The sequence below is a fragment of the Acomys russatus genome, chromosome 18, assembly GCF_903995435.1.
Source record: "Acomys russatus chromosome 18, mAcoRus1.1, whole genome shotgun sequence".
NCBI classification, from domain to species: Eukaryota; Metazoa; Chordata; class Mammalia; order Rodentia; family Muridae; genus Acomys; species Acomys russatus.
The window spans coordinates 52,234,247-52,247,635 of record NC_067154.1 but is presented as its reverse complement, the minus strand read 5'-3'; the positions used below and the strand labels follow the sequence as shown (position 1 = coordinate 52,247,635).

Here is a 13,389-nt window from a genome sequence, read left to right as displayed (position 1 = left end):
CTATCACCCTTATTTGTTTATTGTCAAATGTATTGAATAAATGTGGTACAAGGATGTAGGATCACTCCCTATCTATTTTTTTTTCAGCAATTTTTAAAAATTTTTATTTTGTTAAGGGGCCCAGGGGTCCCGCTCAAACTAAGGCACCAGCCAAGGACAATACAGGAGGTAAACTTTAAACCCCTTCCCAGATCTAGCCAATGGTCAGAATATTCTCCACAGTTGAGTGGAGAGTGTGATACGACTTTCTCACATACTCTGGTGCCTCACATTTGACCATGTCCCCTGGAGGGGGAGACCTGGTGGCACTCAGATGAAGGACAGCAAGTAGCCAAGAAGAGACTTGATACCCTGTGAGAATATATAGGGGGACGTAATCCCCCTCAGGAACAGTCATAGGGGAGGGGAATAATGGGAAAATGGGGGGGGGGAATGGGAGGATACAAGGGATGGGATAAACATTGAGATGTAACAAGAATAAATTAATAAAAAAGAAAAAAATTTTATTTTATTAATTTATTCATATTACATCTCAATGGTTATCCTCTCCCTTGTATCCTCCCATTCCTCCCTCCCTCCCATTTTCCCCTTACTCCCCTCCCCTATGACTGTGACTGAGGGGGACTTCCTCCCCCTGTATATGCTCATAGGGTATCAAGTCTCTTCTTAAAATCTTTCTACTCTGAACTTTTTCATTGACAGATAGGAAAAGCCCAGCACCTCAAGTAAAGGAACTCAGCCTTAGCATCCACCTAAGTACCATCTTTCCTTTTAGACTATTAGTCTAATGCCTATTCTAATGTATTGACATTTTCCTTGCTCTACTGACAAGTTAATTTATATCTCTGTTTTGTCAAGGGAGATTTCTGTATCCACACCAGATGAAATTGGGCCTGCTTTCTGTGTTCAACCTATTCAAATTCCCTGCTTCATTTACTTCACGTTCACATTTTATAAAAATAAAATGTATAGTTTTTATTCAGCTTTTACTTGTTCTTTTTTATTTTAGGTTTTATTTTTTTATTTTTAATTTTTTACATATACATTTATATTACTACACATATATACAACAAAATACCTACAGCAAGAAGAATAACAAAACAATCAGGAATTATATAAATTTTACATTCATAATGTTTTGGCTATTTGTTTTTGGCAGCCTTGTTCTTATTCAAAATCCTACAGCAGCAAAAAGTCAGTAGAGCGTTTATGTGCCTGATGAATTCATGTATCTTCAGCATTCAGTATATGTCTTACAAATAGTGTACAATTAGTTTATAGGTTGCTGTATGAAGAAAAACAGCTCAACTCAAAATTCACAATATACAATTGGAATTGTCAATTTTGTAATTTATTAGAGGTGTGAAAACTGAGAGTCCTAGAAAGTGAGAGCTACATTCTGATGATGCGCACTTTTGCAGCAAAGAATAGGTTTCTGATTTTAATAATTCTAGTATATATGATAGAAATTTAGAAGAGACTTCATGGACAAGGAAGCATGGATTACTTGTTGTGAGATATATATAGCACATGCTCAGTGACCCAATAAAAATTAAGTCCTCACTGAATCAACTGTTATTTGAAGTGGCTTTCCTTCAATTTTTTCACAAGGAAAAAAAAGTAAAACAGAAGTGGAAGTTAAAGATCCCCTAATTTTCTTCTGGTTTAAGCTTTTGATAGTCATTCTGAATCTGAGAAAATGACAAATTAACTATTATGCCTCTCTTCAGTCACCTAAGGGATGGAGACAAGTAAGAGATAATGGCAGAGTGAATAGACAGGAGGATTTATGAAGAGCATTCCATAAAGAAAAGCCTCTCTAAGGAAACTGTGGACAGCAGTAACTTCCTTGACCTTCAATAAAACTAATACATCATTGAAAGCCTACTCAAGTTGAAATGTAAGCCTTTATTCTTGGCTCTTTGAGCTGAACACCCTGGGTGCCAGCATCTAAATAAGATGAATAGGAAAAAAGTCTTTGATGAATGAGGATACAATTATCCTATAAATGGAAGCCTAAGTTGACTATAACATGTGTTGTCTTTTTACGTAACATGGCAACAATCGTTTCCAGATGCATGTCCAAGAAAACAGCAACTCCATTTTTTATCTTTAAATTATATATAAAGAGTTCCTACATTATGGAAGAATACACACGAATGATATGCCAATAGGAACATTGGCACATATCTTGATTAAAAAGATGGATTTTTCACTATTAACTTTTTTTTAATCATTCTATATGTGATAAAGTTGCATCCCAGGTAACCCAGTGGCACATTATAATTGTCACATGTTTGTTGATGCATGCCTGGGTTGTTGTTGAGTTCCACCTTTAATCCACAGGGGGTCTGATAAGATGCAAAGCATTATTTAGATCTTCCTATATCTGTTGAGATTTGGTTAGTGAACAAGTATACGGTTAGTTTTTCAGAAAGTTCCATGAGGTCCTGAGAAGAAGGTGTATTATGGATACTGGAATGCCCAATCAAAATTGATTTTTGGTTCTGTTTGCTTGTGATACATTTTTTCAACCATTTACTCTCAGGTAATGTCTATCTTTATTGGTGAGGTATGTTTCTTATATGCAAAAGAATAATGGGCTCTGTTTATGCATCCAATCTGTTAGCCTATATATTTTTATTGGGGAGTTGAGTCCATTGATGTTGAGAGGTATTAATGCCCAGTGGTTGTTGGTTAGAGGTTTTTGCATGGTTGTGGTCGTATAGTGTGTGTGTGTGTGTGTGTGTGTGTGTGTGTGTGTGTGTGTGTGTGTGTGTGTGTGTGTGTGTGTGTGTGTGTGTGTGTGTGTGTGTGTGTGTGTGTGTGTTTCCTTTCTTTTGCAAAAATGAGCTTATTTGTTTCCTTTGTTTTCCTTGGTAAAGTTAGCCCCCTTGGGTTAGAGTTTTTTTTCTAATATCTTTGGTAGGCCTGGGTGTGTGGCTAAGTACTGTTTAAACTTGGTTTTGACGTGAAATATCTTGTTTTTTCCATCTATGGTGATTAACAGTTTTCCTGAGTATGGTAGTATTGTTTGGCATCTGTGATTTCTTATTGTCTGCAGGATATCTGTCCAGGCTGTTCTGCTTTCATAGTCTCTGTTGAGCAGTCATGGGTAATTCTGATAGGTTTGCCTTTATATGTGACTTGGCCTTTTTCTCTTGCAGCTTTTAATATTTTTCTTTGTTCTGTAAATTTACTGTTTTGATTGTTATGTGGAGGGAGGATTTTCTTTTCTAGCACAATCCATTTGGAGTTCTATATGCTTCTTGTATATTCATGGGCATTTCTTTCTTGAGGTTAGGGAAGTTTTCTTCCATGATTTTGCTGAAAATATTTTCTGAGCCTTGGAACAGGGAGTCTTCTTTTTCTTCTATTCCTATTGTTCCTAAGTTTGGTCTTTTCATGGTGTCTCAGATTTCTTGGATGTTCTATGTCAGGAGCTTTTTAGATTTAACATTTTCTTGGGTTATTGTTTTGATTTCTTCAATCATATCTTCTACCCCTGAGATTCTCTCTTCCATCTCTTGTATTATGTTGGTGATGCTTAAGTCTATAGGTCCTGCTCTCTCCTGTAGGCTTTCCATTTCTAGGATTGTATCAGATTGTTTTCTCTTCATTGCTTCTAACTCCATTTTTAGGTCTTGAATCTTCTTATTCATGTCCTCTTGTTTGATTGTAGTTTCTTGTCTTTAATTTCTTTAAGTGATTTTTTTAATTCTTTCTCTTCTTTTCATTGTATATTCCTGTTCTAGTTTGTATGAATTATTTTTTTTCCTTTAAGGCCTCTATCATTTTCTTAACCTCATATTTGAAATCTTTCTCTTGTGCATAGGATGTGATAATATCTTCTGGTCTTGGCTATTGTAGTGGGACTACTGATTTGCTTGTATTCTTATTCTTATTTCTTCCTGTTGTGATGGCCACTTCTAGAAGAGGACAATGGGACTTTGGATCCATGCCCAAGTCACATCCTCTTGGTTCACTCTATTCTTTCTTGCTGTTTCTGATTTAGGGGTGCCTGGCAGCTGTGAAGCAAGCAGAAAGATACAGGAGAAGAGATCTGCTCCTATGGTTCTGCCAGCTTCCTCAGGCATATGAGAGTGGATGGTAGTATTTTATAGTCTTCAGTTCAGTCTGATACCTAAAGCAGGCAGATATTGCAGGCATGCAGCAGAGTGGCTAGCTTTTGGAGACTGTGCACACTCTTGCAAGGACCCAGGAACTTTTCTGTGGATTAGCTGGGTGGCCTAGAGGCCCAACCCACCTGTTCTCCAGACGGTGTGGACACCTCTCACCTGGAAAACACCAGTGAAGTGCTGGTGTTTTGTAGTTCTCAATTTAGTAATTAGAACACTGCTGTCACTAGTGTCCTGCTGATAAAAAAGAGTGTGTGATTGGCACCACCATCTTGGATCTCTATTTCAGTGTTTTAAAACACACACTTGGAGGGTTTTCACTGAAAGTTCAAGAACAGAAATTAGACAGAGGACACAGACAGTTTCTATATATAGATATGGATAGATATAAATCATGTATAGTTAATGTAATAGATAATATATAGAGATAGATAATAGAGATGATACAATTACTATATAGTTATGTAGAGATAATATATTATGTATAGACTTCACACACACACACACACACACACACACCTTACTATGTTTATTTTGTAATTTAACTATGAGTTTGTGTTTAAGACTGACTTCTTGGGACTAGATAACCCATGAGGGAACTCACTTCTATAGATTATCTTTTCTTAGCAACCCTTAATTGTCTATGGCCCTTTGTTTGGGGGTAGGACCTTAAAAGATTCCTCAATTTATGTGCCAAGCCTACATGTCATTGTGCAGGTCTTATTCCAGCAACAATGTTTTTGATAATTCAATGGTTCATATTCTTCAGTTACATGTTATCCAAATGTTATACTATTATGAAATGTTCTTTGTATCAACTTTTATTATATAAACATAAATATCACTTTTGTCGGAATGTTTTAATTTTTTATCAAATGAAATACAAAGTTGCTTTTTAAAAAAAAATCAAGCTCATTATAAAATATTAAACCACAACATAAATTTACCATTTGCTTTCTTTTTTGTTTTAAACTTTCTATATAATATTTTGATCATATTCTTTTCTTTCCCTACAAACCCTGTCAGGTCTTCTTTGCTTCCAGATCCTTCCAACTTCTTGTTATTTCACATTCAAAAAAAGCAAAACCAAAACAAACAAAAGCAAAGAAACAAACAAAATAGACAAAAAAGGAAATGCACACAAACAGCATGCAGGCCATTATGAGTCAGTCACCTAATACTGAACATTAGTGCTGCCTTGCAGTGTGGTTGATATACCCAGCATCACACCACTGGAGTAAACAGAGTGGAGCTTTAGGCCCACTTCATCTTCTTGGTGCTCAGATTTTGTCTGGCTTGAACCTAAGCAGGATTTGCACCTTCTGCCACAGTTCCCTGAGCTTCTTTATCTGTCAATTCTTTTATTCCTGGAAGATGCAGTTTCCTTAAGTTGAGTGACATCTGGCTCTTACAGTCTTTTTATCTTCTCTTCTTATATTGATAGCTGAGCCTCAAAAGGAGGAGTTTGATAACGAAATCCCATTTATTGCTGAGTACTCCAAGGCTTCTCAGACTCTGGGCATTTTTCTGTTGTGGGTCTCTGTGTTAATTAACATCTATTGCAAAAAAAAAAAAAAACCCTTCCATTATGATGGTTTAATGATGATTTATGGGTATAGCAATATGTCAGTATGAGTCATTTTATTAATATATTAATTTAGCAAAATAATAGTAGTAGTTTTTCTCACGAGTCACATGAACCAGGTTAATGGCCTCATTAGCGGAGTCAAGTGTGGGTTCCATCTCATGGATTTGGCCTTAAATCTACTCAAAAAGAGATTGTTGCCCCCATAAAATCTGCACCTAAAGTTCTTGCAGGCATTTTACTCCAGAAGGCTTCACAGTTTGAAGCTGCATGGGAATGATGTTTGCTTTTCTCCTTCAGTAGCATGCAGAGTGTCTTCCAGCACTATGAAACTAGGCAGTGGGGATGAAGCTTCTAGGTGAGCATGAGTTCAGTTTCTCCATGCCCAGTGATGTGAGAGGTTTCTCCATCAGTAGAGTCATGCCATTATTTTATGGAGGATTTCCATATGCTTGGCAATATTCTGCAGTGTTACAGAGGTGCTACTAGCCATACTATCTGATAACATATCTTTAGTTGGGGTGTTGTCTCTCCAACTATATGATAACTCCCTTTAACTTCATTTTTATATATTTTATAAAGCTTCTAGAGTAATGGGTTTCCATATAGCTTTTCAAAATACCATTAATGATATTTAACCTCCTTTATTCATACCATCAGACAATTTATACTCTGGGGGTTAAGAGGAGTCACATTAGTAATATGTAAATCACAAATGAAAACGACACATGGTGATGGACAAGCTACATGTGGCAGAAAGCTGTATGTAGCATAAACATATTTTTCAATAAAGGCATATAAACAAATAACAATAACCAGGTATAATGAATAATCTGAAGTTAGTTCACTCCTATCTTCTATACATAGGAGGAGACAAAAACATAATCTAAAACAACTTCTTATTTTTGAAGAAACTGATGTCATAAGACTCTGTTCTTGCTTTCTTGGAATTTTCTAACATGCATTCAGAAATCTTCTCACAGGACTTCACTCCTGGACTCTGTTCTAACTCATTTATGTACATACGTCATACATACACACATGTACACATGTCTATAATGACTGTATGATATATATATATATATTCCAAGGTTTTTTATGCATAAGTATTTCTATGCTTTATTCTATAGATGAATTTCTATAACATTCAAGGAAATAAATAGTAAGTCCTGGGTTACATACATATATTAACAAGGAGCCTACCATATATCAAATCTGTAAATATTATATTTGTTATGTTAATCATGGTTACATCAAGAAAGAAAAAAATACAACATAAAACCACCACTTAATACAAAATGTATTACTGTAAATTCTTCAGCTGACACTGGCATGGCTGAAGAAGTTAAATGAGCACTGTGCGTTAACATATCATGCTGACTTAAAGCAACACATAATCCTATAATTCTTGCAAAAATATGGAAAGAGATGATATTAAAACATGGACACTGAGCATGTTATGCATGTACTGCTAGTAGCTCTGAGAAGATGAAATGGCCAGAGCATTAGGAGATGAAAGGATGTGTACAGAATGGTGTCTGGACTGGGAGAATGGATTTTCAACATTGTTTTTTTTTTTTTTTTTTTTTTTTTTTTTCCTATATCTATCTTCCATCATTAACAGAACAGATCAGAGAGAAACCTAAGAAGCAGGAACTGTACTGTTGGAGCATCTTCTTCAGCCTTCTGGCCCAATATTTCTGACAGACATATTTGTGAGGCAGCGTGACTATTCAGGTAGAAAACTATAATCTTTCATCTTCTCATTCAGAAAGCTACTAAGCTGCACTCCCGGCATACTCAGGTAATCAAGTTTATTCCTTCTCAAGTCTCTGATGGAGTTGAAGACCAGGTAGCTTAGTTTTGCAATGAAGCTTAGTTGTTTAGGGGCTAAGTTGTTCTTAGGTATAGATAGATTTTTAAGTTGACAGTGACAAGATGTGATGGAATTTGATTTACATTCAGAATTTTAGATGCACCAAGATAGGAAAGATTTTTTTTTAGGAAAGATTTTTTATTGAAGACTGTCAAATACAAATAGATGAAATACTAAGAATTAACATTTATATAATTCCTGATTGTGTTATGGTTCTTTTTGTTATTGATAATTTATTGTATATATGTGCAATAATATAAATTTATATGTAAAAATTAAAAAATGTTTAATTAATAAAAAATAAATAAAAAAGAAGCAAGAATTATAGTTTCCACACAAGCATCATAAAATGAAATACGAGGTTGGGTTGAGAGGCTATAAATTTATAAACACTGTACTGAGTATGAATGTCTCCTTCTTGCACTGACCCTGTAGGTTGTAAACAGGGCATCATAATTTATCCCTTAAAAAAGGAACAATAAAAAAAGAAAAAAAATTGGCTTCTGATTCTTGAAGATTCATAATTACTTTCTGTAGAGACAAAGTCTCCCTATAGCACTCTGACTGATGGGGAACTTGCTGCATAGACCAGGGAGGTTTCTAACTCAGAAATCCACCTCTCTCTACCTCCCAATGACTGAAATTAAAAGAGCATGCCACCAGGCTCTACCTTCATATTTACTTCAGTACTTAATATGTTCCATTGGTTTAACTAGGAATAAAGTAACATAACATTTCCTACTAACAAAGGTTCAATGCCTGGTAATCAGAGAACATATTACATGTCCACCAATATCTCAGACAGCTATTTGGCTGATTTCCCTGGAAGTGAGAATGTCAAGTTAAGGAGTACCTCTTTGCTCCAGCTAACTTGCCAATTTGTCCCTAGGGTAATGCAGGTCTGAATGTTGAAGACTTCTAATACCAGGTCTTTTTTTAATGTTTTTTTTTTTTAATTTTCACATATATTGCATCCGGACTGTAGTTTCCCCTCCCTCCTTCCTCTCTTCCTAGTCCCTTTACCTGACCTTCCCACTCTGCCTAGTCCTCTCTCCATTTTCCTTTGGAGAAAGGCAGGCTTCCAAGAAATACGAACCAAACATGGAATACCTAATTGTTATAAGACTAGGCACTTCCCCTCATAGTAATGCTGGATGTGGCCACCTAGTAGGAGGAAAAGGATCTCAAAAGCAGACAAAAGTAACAGAAACAGGCCCTTTTCCTATGGTTAGGAATTTTACAAGTGTCTAGGTCTGTGAATTATAGTAATATATGTTTGTTCTTCTGGGTTTATTTTTTTTTTTTTTCATTTGTTTGTTTTGTTTTTCTGGACAGGGTTTCTCTGTGTAACCTTGGCTGTCCTGGACTCGAACTCAGTGATTCCTCCACCCTCCTGCCTCCAGAGTGCGGTGACTAAAGGCATGCGCCACCAGGCCCGGCTACTGTTCTGGGTCTTGGTTATCTCTTCTAGGATGACCTTTTCTAGCTCCATCTATTTACCTGAAAATTTCATGATGTCATTTTTAACAGCTGAGTAACACCTCATTTTGTAAATGTATCACATTTTCTTTATTCACTTTTTAGTTGAGAGACATTTGGTTTATTTCCATTTTCTGGCTGTTACAAATAAAGCTACTATGAACAAAACTGAGCAAGTGTCTTTGTGGTACAGTGGAGAGTCTTTTTGGTATGTGCCCAGGAGTGGTAAAGCTGGTTCTTGAGGTAGATCTATTGCAAATTTTCTGAGAAATCACTATACTGATTTCCAAAGTGGTTGCACAAGTTTGCACTCCCACCAACAATGATGGAGTTTCCCTCTTGTTCTACAACCTAGCCAGCATGAGTCGTCATTTTGGGGGCCAAGATTGGGGGAATCTTACAAATTCTGACAATTTTAACATCAAAATATCAAAATCATTTTGATTTGCATTTCCCTGATGACTAAGGATGTTGAAAAATCTGTTTAGATCTGTGTTCCATTTTTAAAATTAGATCATTTGGTTTGTTGTTGTCTAGTTTCCTTCATTCTTTATATATTTTGGAAGTTAGCCCTCTGTTAGATGTACAGTTGGCGAAAGTCTTTTCTCATTCTAAGGTGTCTTTGTAGACTCATGAGGTTCCATTAATTAATTGTGGATCTTAGTGTCTGAGCTGTTGGTGGTTTGTTCAGAAAGTTGTCTCCTATGTCAATCTGTTCCAGATTATCCCCCATTTTCTCTTCTATCACAGTTCCTATACCTGGTCTTATGTTGAGGTCTTTGACCTACTTGGACTTGAGTTTTGTGCTGAGTGTAGAACCAGGCCTTGATGAGAAGTGTGCTTGCTCTCCCTTGGCTTGACAATAACAGCTGTCAAGTCTTGCCGTACATTTTTTTTTTTTTTTTATCTCTAGAGAGTCTGTATACATCATTGTATTTAGTGAATAAAGAAATGACCCATTAATGAATATATATTATACTTTTATTCAGGTCATAATAGACTTCATAAAACATTTAGTTCATATTTCATCTCTTTTATAGACTGAAAAGTGAAAAAAAATAGCTTTTTGAGAGCTATTATTAACAATGCCTGCCTCTAGTTCCCTTTCATTTTTTAATGTGTTTTACTCAACCAGATAGTAATAAATATGATGTGTGAGCTGCTTCTCTTTAAACAAAAAAAAATTGTATGTTTCAAGAATATCTTGATAATTTAAAAAATCTTTAACATTTGATTTACCCGGGACTTCACAACACTGGGCATGTCAAACATACCGCTCTTAGTGACAGATCACATATCTCATTCTAACAACTGCACAACATAATTTTTTTTTTTTAGCCAAAGAACATACTTTATTAGCTCCTGAGCTCCAGTTCTCCTCCTGTACAGTTTTGGTTCCATATAGCGGCACAGGGTTTTCTTCTGGTAGTGGAGGGTTTGCCAAGGTGCTGGTGGTCACTACCTCCACAGGATTCACTGCTACGCTCCCTACATGTGGCCAGCAGCTCCTCTTTTCCTTGTACTTGTGGTAGGCTTGTCAATTCTGCGTCCACCAGACACGATGCTGACAACAGCTCTGTTGGATGAGGAAATGAACTCCTTGGCAGCTTCACTCAGATCTTCTTGGTTTTTGAGTTGTGGGAGATGGCTGTGGCATAATTCCCGGAGGTTCGTGCCAGCTTGCCCCTGTCCCGAGGGCTCTCCTCCACACAACTCACAATAGTGCCATCAGTCATGGTGCCCACTGGCAAATTCTGCTGGGCCTTCTCGCCGCGCTACACAAGCTGGCCAGTGTGGATTCCCTCTGCTGCGAGGAACACATTAGTCTGCTTCTTAAATCAGTAGGGATGGCGAAAGACCACTTTCGCTAGGGGACCGCCATGCGCAGGATCATGAACAATGCCCTTTATGATTTCCTTAATATAGCCATGCAACTCAGCGAAGTCTATAGCACACGGGCGCGCAACACCCTTAAGGTGTTTCAAGTTAGTGCAGTACACAGAACCTGCTCCTTTCCTCTGCCCTCGGGTCAAAAGGCCCATGGCTGCGAATCTGCCATCAAGTTCTGCCGAAAGAGCCCAAGATAACTTCAAGATAACTTCTTACACATAGTTTAGTTACCTCAACAATATATCAAATACTACACAACGTAAATAAGTAGTTCATAAGCAGTGTTACAATTTTTAAAAATGCATCTACATTTAATTTGATTTAAAGATTTTCTTTTTTTTTTTTCTTTCTTTTCTTCTTCTTTTTTTTAATATGAGGAGGAATCAAGAGGCGTTCCAATTATCTAAGTAGCTGGTATGCTATCAGATTGGGAGGATCTCCAAATAGGATTATGCTTACAACACAGTGTTCATATAGGCTATGGCTTTCAATTTAGATTTAAAAAAAATTACGTGTGAGATGGGCACTTGGTTCCTTTGTGCTCACTACTCACATACAAATTTAAAAATTAATATATTCTATTTCCTTGAATTATTATAAAAAATAATGAGCTATATATAAAGTAATTAGGGCAGCGATTGGATGAGAGTAGGGACTCATATAATGTTAACATTATGTGTGCTCCATCTATGCACAGAAAGCATACCCTATCAAGACACAGATGAGAGACAAAGAAGTTTCATCTCCGTATTCCATGGTGGTCTGTCCACAAATATCCCTGTGAGCTGTAAAAAGATTCTAATCTTTACATTTGGCTTGCGTGACAAAATTGAGGAGGTATGTTTGAGCTAAACTACTGCCAGTAATTTGGAAAAATGAATATTTTCCTTTTGTTCTTCTTTTTCTTGACTTTGGGGTAAGTTTTGGGGACATTACTTTGTTCCTTTTTTTTTTTTTTTTTTTTTTTTACCTTGTTTGGTATGAATTTGTGCTGTTTTGCTCTCATTTCATATTCCTTTCTCTACAATTTTAGCCCTTGCTTTCAAAGAAATTTTGAAATTTGTAAGACTGCCAGTTGGAATAAGTAATTAATACTTCAGCTCAGCACTGAAAGGGGAATACAACTGTGGTATACAAACTCCTGCCAAAATCAGAGCTGTCACCCAGAAAATGCCTGAAATGCTCATCAGCGTTCTTTCTATTTCACCAAAGGAAAACAGAAAAAAACAGGGGGCAGAATCATCACCACGAAAACTCACCTGCTTATTCTCAGTGGATCTGGTAGACATGAAAGTGCAGCAAATAAGTGATATATATATGAAAATTCTCACCCATAGAGAGTCTGGTGGAAAGCGGGAAGCTACAAAATGGCATTCAAATTGAATTTAAGGATCAACATGGCACAAAATATTTAATACATGGCTCCATGATAAAGATATAGTTAAAATTGGAAACATCAGTGAAAACAAATTCTTCTAATTTTATATAATATTTACTCTTTATTATGTAGAATAGAAAAAGAGGAATAGTATAGATGGAGAAGATATGAACTAACTATGTTTCTCAATCTGGAAAGCGTGTTTGTCATCACTATATTTTTCTGTTATTTGTTCATATTACAACATATTTAAAAAAAGAGATTCTCACGTAAGAGTTATCTAACTGTAAAGGAAGAAATATGATAGGGAAACAACACAGGTAAAAACAAAATGTCAGTTGCATATCGAGGAAGTCAAGGGATCTGTCTGTTAACATCGCCCCTTCTGTCTGAACAGCTAACTCAGTTTCACTCATGCTTTTGTTTCGTTTTCATCAACAAACACTTTAGGTTCCCTGTTGTGGAATATACTGAACCTACTTTTTTCTAAGAACTTGGAGGTACAAATCTTAGGGAAAGCACTGCTCTTAGTTTACAGTTGAGGCATAACTGGACCTATTTTCTTACATTGAACATAATTATGCTATTATAAAGTATTGAGACTTTCTATGAATGAGGATTTTCCAGAAATACTGAAACAATAGGATGTATATAGAACTTCAGAAGGTTGTGCTTGAGAGATGGCTCAGCTCGGCAACTAAGAGCACACTGTTCTTATAGAAGACCTTAGTTGACTTCTAGGGCTTACACCTGCTCAGGATATAACATCCTCTCCTGGAACCTTTGATCTCCGAGCAGAATACACTTATACGAAAATATACATAAAATCAAAATTATCTACACACACACACACACACACACACATATATGAGAGAGAAAAAAAAGAGAAGAGAAGCAAAAAAAGGACTTTCATAATAAAATTTCTCAACTCTCTTTGGATGTTAAAGAGCACCCAAAATGTTCACCACCAAGGTGAAAATACAGAAGGAGGCCTGAATCCCTGAAAACATCTCAGGGTGCCTCTGCCATAATTACCAGTGAA

At 36.3% G+C, this 13,389-nt stretch overlaps 1 pseudogene; it reads right to left on the bottom strand.

The window, feature by feature from the left end:
• Nucleotides 1-10,434: 10,434 nt before the first annotated feature.
• Nucleotides 10,435-11,121, bottom strand: LOC127202331 (60S ribosomal protein L8-like; annotated as a pseudogene).
• Between the last annotated feature and the right edge of the window lie 2,268 nt (nt 11,122-13,389).